The 15,887-nt window shown below is 37.1% G+C and overlaps 1 protein-coding gene across 13 annotated transcripts in view; it reads right to left on the reverse strand.

Moving 5' to 3' along the window:
• Positions 1–15,887, reverse strand: part of ANKRD11 (ankyrin repeat domain containing 11) — a 376,722-nt gene that overhangs the window by 304,657 nt on the left and 56,178 nt on the right. For 2 of the 13 annotated variants that reach the window (XM_072636431.1, XM_072636490.1), the window contains exon 1: positions 1,405–8,692. The exons of 4 other annotated variants lie outside the window; for them this stretch is intronic. The gene's annotated coding sequence lies outside the window, so the exon portion shown is untranslated. Of the gene's footprint in view, positions 1–1,404; positions 8,694–15,887 lie in introns of those variants that run through there. 7 more of the 13 variants (XM_072636467.1, XM_072636439.1, XM_072636482.1 and 4 more) reach the window with 7 other exon arrangements.

Genomic DNA, 15,887 nt, shown 5'->3' on the forward strand with positions numbered 1-15,887 from the left:
TGAGTAGGCCAACTGCAAAAAAACCTGGAAAGACTTATATGAACTGATACTGAGTGAAGACAGCAGAACCAGGAGAAGATTGTACATAGTAAAAGTAGCACTGTGTTATGATCAACTATGAATGACTTAGCTATTTTCAGCAATACAATGACTTAAGACATTTCCAAAAGACTCATGTTGAAAACTGCTACACACTTTGAGAGAAAGAACTGATGGAGTCTGAATGCAGATCAAAGCATATTACCGTTCACTTTCGTGTGTGTGTGCATATGTGTTTCCTTTTAATCTGTTTCTTCTTTTCACAACCTGACTGATATGGAAATGTTTTACATTATTGCATATATTTAACCTTTATCAAACTGCTTATAACCATTGGGGGGGAGAGATTTGGAACTCAAAATTTTTAAATGAATATTAAAAACTGTTTTTATATGTAATTGGGAAAAATCAAATATTATTTAGAAATAAAAAAATTAAAAATATACCACCCCCTTAACTCCCAAAAAAGCAATATATATTTAAAGTTTCCAAAAAGTTATAGTTACATAGAATAAACATTGGCTCACGAACTCCATAATGAGTTTATCATTATAATGATAAAACGCTCTAATAAAAACAATCAGCACAAAGGGGGTACAGAAAGGACAAAGAGACAGGGCAAAGTTCAAGTATATTTCCTCTTCTGAACCCTACAAGTAGCAATATTCCCATAATGAAGAAGTGAAAAGAGGGGCTATTTTATAAAACCCACAATACCTATAGAAGACCACATTCTTTATGAAGTCTTGACTGTCAGCAAGGATTTAATTGCAATGTCAATATTCAAGAAATTTAACATACGGGAAAGAGCTAAGTTTTAACCAATATAAGGCTATAAATGAGATGGTACCCAATAACAATAATTTAGCATCTAAGTCTCTCTTCTCCCTTATATGATACAGGATTATGAGTAAGTCAACAAGCTTTCTGCTAAAATGTCAGGCACTATGCTAGGTACTGAGTGTAGAAAGAAAAGAAAAAACCATCACCTGCTCTCAAAGAGCTCAGTCTCATGGGGGAAACAACTATGTACAAGTTACATCTAAGATAAATTGAAGACTGACAAAGGGAAGATGCTAGCATTAAGGACGATCAGCAAAGGAGCCCAGGGAAAGGTTCACATAAGTAAATACAGAATGATTTTGTGAAGGCAGTAGAACTTAGCTTAGAGAGGTACAAAATTGTGATTCATACTAAAAGGCTATATGAAAGTTTTTTGTAAAAGGAGAAATTAACTTGCTAAAGTTATCCCCTAGGAGGGTGGTAAAAAGTTTTTCCATTGTCAGATTTAATAGACCAGTAGCCTAGCCTCTTCCTGACTTTGCAGGAGACAGACATGTCACTCCACAGCTCTGCTCTCCTTGCCTGGCCTCTTCTGGCCTTCGGGGGATCCCTTTCTGCCTGCAGGGGTCAGAAAGACTTGAAGCAGTTCTCCACAATTGGCCTCTTCCTGCCTGCTGGGGACTGAAAGAGTCCATAATATCTCATTCCCTTCACCTTTCTCCTGACTTGACCTGCAGGGAAGGAGAGAAAAAGTTACAAATGGTCCTCTTACTCTAACTGCCTAAAGGAGTCCTTGAGAGTCCACCCTGAGGCCAAATCATTAGAGACATAAGAAGTAATTCCTCAATCATTAATAAACTCCTACCCAGTGATTCTCAGTCCCCATTCTCCATCTCTCACTGGTCAGCTCCATTATTCCCATCCCCCAAGACACACAACCCTGTGCCTCGCCCTACTGCTACCTACCCCTTCCACTACGCTCTACAGAATACAGAAAACTCATTCAATAAGTAACAAAGACATCTCAAATCTTTTCCTTTCTAGAAAATTTACATACTTTAAAATATTAAAAATATAAATTGCCAAGAATACCAAAAGAGGAAGTAAGATATCTAAATAGACCTATTTTAAAAAAAAAAAACTGAAAAAGACATTAACAAATTTCCTAAGACAAAAGCACCAGGACTAAATGGATTTAGAAGTGAATTCTAGAAAACATTTAAAGATCAACTAATTGCAATATTAAATAAACTATCTGGAATAACAGGCAAAGTAGAGATCCTACCAAACTCCTTTTATGAAACAAATATGATGCTGATACCTAAACCAGAAAGTTAAAAAAAAAAAAAAAAGAAAATTATAGACCAATTTCAAATTTTTTCCTTTCCCACTCTTTTCTGTCTTCATGATTCTCACTGAGACCCGGTTTCCTCCTGATGACAAAGCCTGTCTGGCTAACCTTGTCAGCACTACTTGTACTTTTTTACACCCTTGTGAATAAACTACTATGGTCTCAAAAAGTAAGGATGGTCACCATATGCAAACACTCTGCAACATTTTGAGAAATTCATTAGTCAATACTTTCCTCATGCAGCATGCTACAAAGACCAACTGTATCTTCCCACTTACTAGCCAATAGACACTTACTGGCAGTAAAAGACTGAGGGGTGATAGAAGGGCAATATGCTACAGGGGACAAAATGGAACAGGATCACTGGTGCATGAAAGCAGTTTTACCTCGAGAATGGGAACAGAGAGCTCAATGATGTTAGATGAGGAGACAGGGATGGCCCTCTGTATATAGCTTCAATCTTTTCAATAAAGTTTGAGGCAGAGGGAAAGTGTTTATCTGAGAAGGTAGGGAAAGGAAAAGGCAGGGGAGATTTGAAGAGGGATGAAAAAGTTTCCTCAGACTTGATGTAGAACCTCTCCTAGAATTTAAGTTTTGTCCTCTTGTGACAGATATATGGTCTACCATTAAATCAGTACCTTTCCAGGTTGGCATACGGTGCCCAAGCTTCATCAACCCTGAACCACAATTATGCCATGATGAAACATGAATTAACTTAAATTAGTTTTTAAAACTGTCCAAATGGATAATTCTACTTTATTTAAAAGCAACTATTTAAAAAGATTAATCAGTTTAAACTTTTTTTAAATTCAAGTTGTCCTGGTCATAAATGCATTTTTCTGCTACTTAAAGTCATGTACTAAATAAAACCCTTGATTTAGGAGAAATCATTAAACTCAAATCCTTTGACACAATATGGTATGAAAATCCCAACTCTACCTATTCTATTTATTGTTATTTATGTTAAATTTCCTATAAAAAAGGGAGTTGGAATTGAGGGCCAAAAGTCTCTTCCAGCTCTATATCTCATGTTCCTATTTTAAAATATCATTTACAGATTTCTTTATGCTTTTCACATGTGATTATAAATCCATTCTAATGCCCATTTTATATTCAGCCCTAGATGGGGAAGGTTGGAAACCATCTTCTATATAATAATCCTTCAAATACACAAAGATTCATCAAACTAATCCCAATTCATTTTTACCTTTTTATTTCTAGGATTTTTTTTCATTATTATTCCCTAAGAACTTTGAGTACTCCATCCCTCTTCAGTCACAGCATCTCAAAGTAAAAAGAATGTCTGAGAGACAGGAGGTAGGGGGGCTATTTAGAAATGCGTATGACGTAAAAACAAAAGATATCAATCTTTAAAAAAAAAAAAAAAAAGACAGGCTAGTGATAAATCTGTGATTTTAAAGATACAGAGGACTCCTTTTACCAGTGCAGAGCAACCCTTTCTTTGCCACTTCTAGTCTCAGAGAGCTGTCAAGAGCACTGAGATGGATAACAGACATTAAGAGTAAGTCATTTTCTCTGCTGCATGCAGAACGCATGATATAGGAGAGAGAATGTGCTGCTTTTTCAGCCAGATCTCTAGCACTAGCAAATAACCAAGAAATTTGGGGGGTAGTGGGGGGTTAAGAACTGCACTGACCATAATCCACTTCCTATAAAACCAACCCTGTGCCCTTTGATTTCCTAGAGTAAAGAAGTTTGGACTCAGAGGCATCCTACTGCCTAGGAGTGGCAGGGAGCTTGAAAAGCTCTTGTGTGTATGCGAGGAGGGATTCTGCTTTGTCAGCAGAATTTCCAAGGGTCATTAATAGTCCGTTTCTTGCTCCAGAACTGAGGACTATCACACAATTGTTCTATGCATCACTTTTCTGACTTTTTTGTGTACCTACTATAACTTGTGTTGAGAACTAGGACATCTGGAGAAAAGACTAAAATGAAGTCATTATGGAAAGATTATTATTACTTTCTGCATTCTACAATTCTGTTTACATGTTCGAGGCTCGCTTTATTAAAAATGGGACTCCTCCACTGACTTTTGTTTGACTTACCTTTCTGACTCCTTTTGTTATAATACTGCCAGATCCTTTACAACTCTTCTCAGTTCTTTCTTCCTCACCATCATATGTGTCACCTCATCACCCTTTCTTTCCCCTCTGCATGTGCCCCTATTTCACTTGAATTCTAATTGCTCTTTGCTCATTTCTCTAGAAATCACTTTGTACTCTAATCTTACCTTTTAGGATCCTTTCATTGTACCCAATTTGGTATCAGCAAGTAACTAAAAGCAAAAGTGTTTCCATTCTATCCTTTAAATGAAAACATAAACTGAGGGAATTTTAAGACTGGTAACTGTGAAAACACCAAGCTCTACTCACCTAAGAACTCTGGCATGGATGTTACTTTCCTAAGTTTGATGATGAGTGTTCTGTAAGACAATCAAAAACTTTACTTCAAGAACAAGTCTATATTTTTAAGTTTCTCTACTGTTAAGTAACGTACAGCTGCTTTAGCTGATGCTTTAGGTTTTGTTTTCTATTTTAAAAGTCAATAACCTAGATAAAATGTGCTATTGCACCCTGAAACTTAACAGCTTAAGGTGTAATAAAACACTAAGAGGTTTGATCAAACTCACTGCAAACATATACTGTAGATACAAATGGAGGATTTGGTTCCCCTGTCATCATTAGATCAAAGGATAAATGTTACCTGCTAAAGCCCATACTTCACAATCAAGTGAGAAGGATGATCTATCCCTGATGAAGAGGAAGAGAAGGTACGATGTTCCTTTTTGTGCTGGCATAATTCTCTGCTTATAAATCAAGAGAATGGCCATTAAAAGGAGAGGGAGGTCCTTGAACTTCAAGGTTGATAGTAATGTTTATTTTTATTGCCAATAACACATAAAGAAATAAAGGGTTTCCATTTTCCTACTATGATTTTAAGACTATTTCCTTTTATTCTTCACAAATGTTGTTTTCCCTATGCTATATTCTTAGGTACTTTGGAAATTACACAACACCTTTAAGCACATTTTAGATATTTTTCTCTTTGAGGTTAAAAATTACTTACTCCTTTGTCATCAAATTGTGTTGCTGACAGAAACTTTAAAAGCGAGAAATGGGATAATTACAGTACAAAGTAAATACTGCAAATTCACATTAAATAACTTCCAAATTAAAAGTTGATATGAATTTCTTACATAGTATCTGTACTTTCATATTTATTCATTTTTCCTCAAAAATTCTACAAAGAACTTTTAACTAAGCTAAAACATTAATTACTAATTATCACAAGATATAATTTCCCTTCAAGGAAAGAAAAATTATAGACTTATCTGTGAGAAGTGCTGCCTGGTAAATAATCACTTATTCAATCCTGCTTACTTAAAAATTTTTTAAAAATTTTTAAATTTTTTAAAAAAGCTGTGTGTGCCCCAACTCCCATTGTTGATTTCTCTCAACTCAAGGCACTTAATTATGCTGACTGAATAATTTATTAAAAATAGATACAGTAATCAGTTGCACAACAGGTAACAGCAGAAAGAAACAACCTGAAAGTCACAAATCCCTACATCCCTCTTCATTCCAGTGTTTTACCTCTTACTTATTTCGAGGAGGGAGGGAGGGAGATGGGGAGGGAGATGGGGAGAGGGAGAGAGAGAGAGAGGGAGAGGGAGAGGGAGAGAGGGGGGGGGGGGAGGGAGAGGGAGGAAAAGGGAGAGAGACAGGCAGAGGGAGAATAGAGAGAGAGACATAGTTTGTATAGATTTGCTTGCATATTGTTCCCTCCTCTCATTAATTTAAAAGCTCCGTGAGGTGGGGGACTCTTTCATATCTTCATCACTTAGCATAGTCAGGGCTTAATAAATATTTATTGAACGAATAAAAGGCTATCATTCTGATGATCCTCTCCAAGTTAATCAATATATATTTATTAAACATCTACCAAGCACTGTGCACTGTGCTAAATGCTGGGGATACCAACCAAAAAAAAAAAAGAATAGAAAAAAAGGCAAAAAGCCCTGCTGTCAAGCTCAGTTTAACATTAGAGACAATATGCAAATAGCAATGTACAAACAAGTTATATACAGGATAAACTGGAAATAAAAGGGGGAAAGGAAAGCACTAGCACTAAGGAAGAATGTCATAGCATGTACCCATGGCAAACTGTAGAGCAGTGATATCAAAATCAAATAGAAATAGATCCCTATTGGCCAAATATTAACTTAGAAAACCACAAATTAACATTATTTATGTTGTGACTTTATTTTGTTCATCATATCCCAATTACAGTTCAATCTGGCTGTACTTTGCTTTCTAGGTTCCATAATCTTTTGCAGCAAATTCCAATTTGTGATTTTTCAGCCCCCATCACTATCCTAGGGAAGGGAGAATAGAAAGGGGCTGCCAGAGCGCTGCAGTCCTACCGGCTAAAAGAACTCCAACCTGCACCAATTGTAGAGAAGGGGTTTATTTATAGCAATTCCTTTAGTGGCAGCAAAGAACCAGAGAGCAAATAACTTTCCATCAGTTGGAGAAAGGCTAAACAAATTGTGGTACAGGAATGTAAATGAATATACTATGCTGTAAAAAACAAAGAACTTGATAAATACAGAGAAGCAGGAAAAGCTATTAACTGATGCAAAGTCAAGTAAGCTGAGTCAGGAAAACAATCATACAAAATGACTATAGCAATACAAATTTAGAAATAAAACACCAAGCAAAATTGTTGAAGCTTCTCAAAGTTGTAAAATTTAAAATGACCACTCAATCTCAAAGAAGAGTTATCAGAAGACAGCTAGCTTTCTGCTTCCCCCTTCCTTTGCACGTACAGAATAGCGCATAAAATAACAGATTTTTCTCAAGACTAACTTTGTTTGGATGAAGTTTTCCTCCTTCCTTTTTTTTCGTAAGTAATCACTCTCTGGGGAACAGTAAAGAGAAAAAAAAAACAGGAAATGTCAGTGATGTAAAAAAAAAAAAAAATCAATAAAAATGTATTTTTAAAAATACATAAAGTTCTGGAAGAACCATTCCCAAGAGACAGTATTTCAGGTGACTGCCTTATCTTTTTAAGCTTCAGTAAAAGGCAAATTTGTTGTGCCCATGTGCTAAAACAAAGCTTACAACAAAGTGACCAGTATGTCAGTCAATAAACATTGATTAAGCACCTACTATGTGCTAGGGATACAAATACATCTCTCTCTCTCTCTCTCTCTCTCTCACTCTCTCTCTCTCCCCCTGACCTCAAGGAGTTTAAAGTTTGATTTGGGGGTGGGGGAAGAGACAACACAGAAAAGGAAGCTGAAGGAGAAAAGGGTTGGGTACCCAGAGAGGGGACAAACTAGTAAAGTTCAAAGGAGAGTAGCCTGGTGGGAAATAGACACCCTCCTTAAATGGTGGCTTTCCAGTCACAGAGGGGCAGAGGGTACTGTCAAGCTGAGTCTCAAGGAAATCATGCAGTTTGATGAGGTTCTTAATGAGGAGGAAAAATTTTTGGTCAAAATAAAAATATGAGACTGTCAATAAAACAGAGCACACACATGATATGTCACACAACTCAATTTATAACTAAAACAAAAAACCTGATCTTCTGTGCTTTTTTCCTTAACTGCCACAGTGTCTTTGTTCTAAAAGGTGAAATCAATTACAAAATAAATTATTTTTTTAAAAAAACAACTGGCTAAAACTGATAAAAGTCAAATAATTCCGAAGAAAGGGGGGAAAAGAAAAATAAAAGAAGATGCAACAGATTGTGAAAAGGTAGGAGTTATTAATAAAGAACTCAGGTTACTTCCAGAAAAATTCAGGAAAAGAAAAGATGCTTCAGGCAAAAGGAATAAATGTAAAGAAAAACAAGCTGTACTCAACAAATTGCAGCTTCATGTAAAATTTCTTATTATCAAAACTGAAATGGAAGAAACTGACATCTTTTTCAATTATGTATATTAAATAGCCCATTTTATTTAATGCAAAGTAAGTTCAGAATGAACTTTTTTTTTTTAAATTTTAAAAGGAGGACCAAGTTTTCAGAAACTATGATCACTTAGGCTGGCCTACTACCTAGGACCATGCCGAGCCTGAAATTGTTTTCTGAAGATACTGTTCAGACCAATTAGATCAGGAGTGGGAACCTTCAGCCTCAAGGCCACATGTGGCCCTTGTAATGTTGATGGAATAGGAAGAGCAATAGGCCTATGTGACCACATATGTTCAATCACGAATGTCTTCTAGCTTTAAACTCCAGCCCAGCTGTGATACATCCTGAGTCAAATAGAGTCCACTGGAGGAAGACCTTGCCTAAGAAGGAGCTTGCTTGTGGAAGGCCTTCATACATTTTGTTACTAAGGTAATCAGGCACTCAGTCAAGAGGGTTGTTATGGCTTCTGGCTCTGAAAGTATATATACGTGTATGTATGTGTGTGTGTGTGTGTGTATACACACACACTTACATATACATATATACACACATACATATACATATATAAATATACATATATACATATATATATATACCTATATACATATACATATATACATACATGTATATATTCTGAGGTGGGTATTTTGCTTTGGGGGTTCGCTTATGACAAGGACTTTTTGATTCCCTGGATGGGACTCTGAGTAGCCATCTGTTAAGAGTCCCACCCCACCACCACTCAGATGCTGTTGGTGTTCCCCCATCCAGTGGTGTATGTAGTTGTTTGTATTATTTTGCTCGGACAGTTGAAGCCCTGTCTGTTGATCTTTGTGCTAATTTCTCTGCTTGTGTTTTCTCTGTTTGTATTTTCTCCAAGCTCAGGGTGTTGACCTTTCCCCTGAACTTGTGAATGACTTACATATGTTAAATTAAAGAAGGATTGTTAGCCCCTTTGAAGTTGTCTTTCCTTTATAAAGCAGATCAAAAAACCTGTGCTAGCAGGCCATCCTGGGTGTGCTAGGGTGCTTGCTAATAATACAATCCTCTAGGTGCTCAAGTGCAGACCTCTGAATCAATCCAAACTTCATAGAACAAATCTCTTTAGTAACAGGATCTGTTCTGTAAAACTTGGACTCAAACAAAAGGCTGCACAAGGGGACCTAGAAGGCCACGTATGGCCTCGGTGCCACTGGCTCCCCACCCTTAAAATAGACCATATTGGCTCCTTCTTTATATTTACCTAGTTATATGTCATAAAATATCATAGAACACATCTGCAGTAAAAAAGGTCATCTGAAAATGTAGAATCAATAATATAACTTAACAGAGTCCAAGAAAATAACCCGTGCCCAGAATGGGTGAGAGCCTGTCTTGTCTCATCATTCTCTCTCTATAAATAGTGAACCTCCCAATTCTCGTCTTGGTGGTTCATTCCACCTTCTGACTATTTAGCTTGTGAAGAGAACAGATAAATCAGAGAGTTATCCCAGCTGCTTGTCTCACATATCTGCTTGGGGATATAGCAGCCTCCCAATCCACATAAGATAGCTGGAGCAAAGGGAAATATGGGCGTAATATTTTGTACAGACTGTCATAATCATGATTGACATCTCCAATGATTTTGGAGAAGAGTACAGAGGACAGAACATTTAGGTTACATAATCTCAGCTGTGCCCTCACTGAAGCAAGGGGCCCTTTTACACTTCCCTAATAGATTCACTATCTCACACCACACACAGTGGCTTTTCCTTTTCTTCTATTCTCAAAACTCCTATTGACTCTTACTTCCCACACTCTTTCAAACTTCACCGAAAAAATTGAAGTCATTCTCAGAGAATTTCCTCTTCATCCCTCAACTCTCTCTCTTCCTTTACCTATATCATAGGGAAAGATGGCCTTAGTCCTTGCCAACACAAACTTCCATACAACATGCAATCTTGATTCCATTACATCCCATCTTCTCTAGTAGAATGCTCCCTCTTGTCATCAACATTCTCATTACTCTCCAATCTTTTCCTGTCTACTTGCTGCTTCTGTGGGGCCGGCAAACACACACTCCTTCCTTAAAGCCACAATAGATCCAAACGTGGGGGGTTACCTATTGTCCTATAGCTCTCCCTCCTTTCTTGGCTAAACTAGAGAAAGCTTTCAAAAGTGGGTGCCTCCACTTCCTCTTCTCAACCGTTTATAGTCTACTTTCATTTAAGTGAAACTGCCAGCTCTCCAAAGTTTTCAATAACCTCTTAATTGCCAAATACAATTTTTTTCAGGTCCATTCTCTGATCTCTCTGCAACTTGACACCTTCTTTTCCTTGATACTCTCCTGTGTTCTCCTAGTTCCCCTACCTCTCTAACCACTCTTGCCCAATCTCCTTTGCTTCATCTAGCTCACACCTCAAAACCCTATCCCCAAAAACAACTCTGTCGTGGATGTCATTCTCTTTTCCCTCTATACAATTTTGCTTGGTGATATCTTCTGCTCCCACCGATTCAAGGCTTCAAGCCACAACCTGGCTTAAGCACTCTACCATCCAGGGACTCTGGCCTTCCTGCCATATTTCATTGGATGATACAGTCAGACTGTGTCTCCATGTGTTCTTTCTCATCTCCACTGCTTCACTTCCTTAAATACTAAGCTAAAACACTAACTTCTCAGAGAAGCCTTGGTCATTCCCACTCAATGATAGCAGCCTCCCTCTCATTCTACACACACACACACACACACACACACACACACACACACACACACACACACACACACACACACACACACACACACACACTTTTACAAAACTGTTGCCATGAAGTTTCCCCTCATTAGAAAGTGAGCTACATGAGGACAGGCACAATTTTTTGCCTTTGTTTATATCCACAGCACTCACCACAGTGCCTGGGAAATAGTAATTTCATAAATGCTTTCTGACTTGCCTGTGATATAATAAAGGAAATCAATAAGCTTTTAGCCGCAATCATTTTGACTAGGACAGACAAGGCTTGCCACAGAGTTGTAAACTGTGGCTAAACTCTACAGATTATACACAATTCAACAAACAAATCTCTATTGAATATGTACTATGTGCAGGGCACTGTGGTAAAACAAGCTTCTGAATGCACAACACTTCTAGATATAGGACAGACACTGCAGATGGGCAGTGAGGTGGTCCAGAATAAGAAAAGACTGAATGAGATGGAACTAGGGAAGCTATCCAGTGCTTTCGGTGATCCCAAGCTGCTCGATGCCAATAAATCTTTATCACATTAACACAAATGTTCTCCAGATGCCCTATAGCAGATGAATTTCAAAAGAATCAATACAATAAGTGGTTCAAGGAGACACACATGAATGTTTAAGTAAGTTGAAATTTTTTTACCAAGAATAAATTGTTTAACAATAAGGATCGGTTCTCAACTCCTTAAAATTTGGTTTTCATCACTAGATTAAAACTCCTCTCTCCAAAGCTACCAATAATTCTTACTTCTAAATCAAAATCCAGTTTCTGACCCTTCTATTCCAACTCACACTATTGATCACTCTTCATCTATTAATGGACGACCTTTTCTTCCTCAGCTTAGCTTCCCTGACCCATTTGCCTAGGTCTCCTCCTATAGTCTGACCACTCCTCAGTTTCATTTCCTAGAACATCATCTATGCCCTTCCAACTCTCCAGGGCTCCATTCTGAGCCCTCTTTTTTCTTTCCACACCCATCTCTCTTGGCTCTCTCATCAACTCTGCAGGTAACTCCCAAAAATCACACCTCTCAGCATTCCAAGCATTCTTCTACACTCCAGTCATACTTCTCCAAATACCTTGTCTGGACCTCTGAAGCTAAATGTTTTATGTAGGCATCTCAAATACAACACATACAAAAACAAAACTCAATCTTCTGCCAAAGCCCATCGAATTGCCAAATTTCCTTATTTCCACAGCATTATTCCTCAATATTTCTATTCACCCAAGTTTGCTACCTCAGAACCACCATTTTCCTCCTGGCTGTGCTTCTGACTCTTAGGACTCTTTCACCATGACTCAGATGCCTTCTCATCCTGAAATTTCTGTCAGTGCCTGGGGCCTTCTCACCCTAGAATATCCTCTAGTCATGCCACACTCTTCTCCCACTGTTGTTTTTTTTCTGAGGCCTCCACTTTGGGAGGTTATAAGTCACTCCCCTCCTAGACAAGCTTCTCACTCTATGGAATTCCCCATCATGCCTCACTTAGGTTATGACCACTCATGTGATGAGAATAAAGTTAACCAAATGGATAGCACAAAAACTTTCATATATAAAATTTTAAAAGAAGCACAGGCCTCTAAAAACTTTCATGGGAAGGTGTCTGGAAAGATAGGAGCAAAAATCACATATGATAAGAAAACATGGATGGATTAAAGAGGAAGATGATGCAATGCAAGAAGATGTACCCTGGGTTCAATGTATATATAGTCACTCCTCAGTCATTTAATAGCTGTGTGCCTGGTGGCAAAATATTTTAACCTCTGGGCCTTCATTTCCTAATGTGTAGAAGGAGGTGACTGGACTCAAAAACCTCTAACATCCTCTCCACCTCTAAATGTAAGATGTTACAATCCACTGAAGTACAAGAGAAAGAAAACAGTAGATAACATTTAAGCTTCAAAAGGATATTCTAACATTTCCTCTATAAGAGAAACTCTTAGACTTGAATCACAGTATTAAACAGACTGGACTACATAAATAAGACAAAAAAAATATTTTATATCAGTAGTCAAAAAAATTTAATTAAGTCATTTTATTTAAGCACACGGTTTAAAGTATAGGTTTTTTTCTTCAAAAATACACACCAGGTTATCTCCTACAAGCAGTGATTTATTTTATATTTTCATTTTAATTTTATAACTCCATCAGAAAGGTAGATGATAATCCAGTATATCTAAATATGTTATATTTATCATCTCATAAACGCAACTTTCACTTGCATGTGAATTTTCATGGCACTGTTTCATTCAAGTCTTGAATTGTTTGGTCATAAGAACAATTTTCACTTACACTTGGGAAAAGGAACTTTATGTTCTTAAATGAGGTCTATTATGACTCATATAGGCTCCAATCGCTGCCCCCACCACTCCCAACAATAACGCACATTTCTTATCTTATATCATAAATATGTTATTCTGAGATAATCATCCCTCAAAATTCAGCTCAAAAAGTTTCCCTTATTTCTAATGCCCTCTACTCATTCATTTCATTTTATATTCAGCCTAATTTTTTTTTGCCACATTCTACATTCCTTTTCCAATAATTCTATTTGATTTCTTGAAATTTTATGAAGAGCTATAAAAGCTGAAGCTGTGAATGAATTTGTAGAGCAACAATAGGATTGATTAGGTCTGTTACCTCACTCATCTCTAAATACACAGAAACCTTGATTAACTGGGACCCTAATTGACCTTCATTATCACTTTCAGCACAAAGACAAATCTTAAGAAAACGATTAGATGATAGACACTGGGTATATTCCAGTTTCAAATTCAATCCAATTGACTACACTTTATACACCTACATCACTATACAAAGATATACAAAGACTGCTATTCAGTATGACAATTCTTAGACAGAGAAGGATTCTCAATCCAGGAAATAGGATTCACTGTATTCAAGGATATGCTGGTAAATGGCTACCAAGCCCAGAGACAGGGAAAGGCAGATAAACATTTAATCTGCCCTATGAACACTTTTTCAAATCTAGAAAACTGACAAAACAATAAATCAAGCTCTGATAGTAAATACTACCCTAAAAATATTAACATCAGCTGTGGTTCACCCTGTCTCCAGCACATCCCTGACTTTTGTTGCAAGAAAGGCAAACATAATTCTGTAACATGACATTCTAAAAAAAAATTTTCTAAAATCACTTGGAAGTAAAAAAAATCAACCAGAAGTATTTAGTTATTTGAAGTAAAAAATAAGGTCTTATTTTCTAAGAGGAAAAGATAATAAGATTAATGCTAGCATATACAATGTTTAACAAAAAGATTAAATAATCCAATTCAATTTATTTGAAACATTTATTTTGTGTCTATTATCTGTTAGGCATTGTGCTAGACCCTGGAATTACAAAGAGAGAAAAATAACAGTCTCTGCCTTGGATTGAGAGTATAGAGAGAAATATGTACAAAGTAAATACACTAAGTAACAACCAAGTAATTTCAGTAAGGACACAAAGTACTAAAAATTAAGGTGGAAAGGAAGGGCTTTAGGAAGAGCTAAGCACTTTATATTTACCTCATTTGATCCTCATAACAATTCAATATGTTAAGTGCCATTATTATCCCCATTCCACAGCTAAGGACACTGAGACAAAAAGGGTGTGACTTGCCCAGTATCAAGTAACACAGAGTACTAGATCTGAACTCAAGTAAGTACTCCTGACTTCAAATTTCTTGGAGGAAAGGCCTCTCCTAGAAGATGGCAGGATTTATACGTGAAAGAAGATAAAGAAAAAGACAGTTGGGGAAAGGAAGAGAGGGGTAAAATGAAAAACAATTAACTCTGCGAGCCAAGTTGCTTTGCTTGGGTCATTTCTCTAGGTACCATTCTTTGGACCAAGGGAAATACTCAGAAGTTGGAACTAAGTAAATCAGGATGAGTGCTCCTGAAACTACCAGGAGTGACCTGAGAGCCTACTGCCCCAGAATAAATGAAACGATGAACAAATCCCATTTATTTAGGTTATGTTTGCAACAGAAACTGCAAAAACATAGGAAATTAAGAGGGCAAAGGGATAAAGAACAGTCCTTGCTCTCTGATGGTTCTTACTGTAAATAAGGGTAATTCAAAGGATTCAGCTGCAAGTTACTTAATATGCATCAATAACAACAGTGAGGACAGTCAGCCTTCACACAGCACTTCAAGGTTTGATCACAATAACTACCCTGGTACATGCTCTCATTGTCCCCATTTCAGGCTGTCCAGCTAGTCAGTGTCTGAGGCTGGATCTGAGCTCTGGTCTTTCTCATTCCAGGCCCAGTGCTGTGTCCACTGTGCTACCAGTTACTGCAGACAATGCCAAAGTGTCTAGAAGGTCGAGGGGTAGTAGCCTAGCTCATCCTAGTGTTGTGAACAAATCTGTCTGTTATGACCAGAGTAATGGGGAAGGTAAGGTAAAAGAGAGCTGCCACAAGCAATCCCTCGAACTGCACAGCTCCATGAGAATCCTCCAAAAGGTTTGTCTTGGGTTGTCCTCTGATCCTCTGTAAAGCTTTTGCAGATCTAAGTTCCCCTGAACTTGACATGCTACTGAACCAAATTGTAGAAAAACAACAAACCATGCTGACAAGAATCATTTTAAATGTATGTTATAGAACTTGTATTTACTTGTCCAGTTGCAAACTATATATCCCAGGTAAAAAATAAGCTATATGCTTGCTTTTCTTCTTTCAGTCTCCTGGCCCTAAAACAGTATTTTATTCAGTGGTTAATAGCTGACTACTGAATTGAAGTATGAAGTCATCAATACAGTTTTATTCTTTAATTAACTAGAAAATTCATTTAAACAGAACAGTTCATTCTTCAGCATTTTGCAGTGTGACCAGCCACTATTTACAAACAATCTACATATTGAATGAATGAGGTTTTTACTGTCCTAACCCATGATAATTTATCAAACTCACCCTGAAAAAGGGTTCCAGTATGCCTGCATGGAAAGGGAAGGAGGAGAGTACTTGGAATGTTTCCCTCTTAAATAATGTACAGTGGTTATGCTCTATAATACTAACTATTCATTATATTATTCATTAAATAG

The sequence above is a fragment of the Notamacropus eugenii genome, chromosome 1 (assembly GCF_028372415.1).
Source record: "Notamacropus eugenii isolate mMacEug1 chromosome 1, mMacEug1.pri_v2, whole genome shotgun sequence".
Classification (NCBI taxonomy): domain Eukaryota; kingdom Metazoa; phylum Chordata; class Mammalia; order Diprotodontia; family Macropodidae; genus Notamacropus; species Notamacropus eugenii.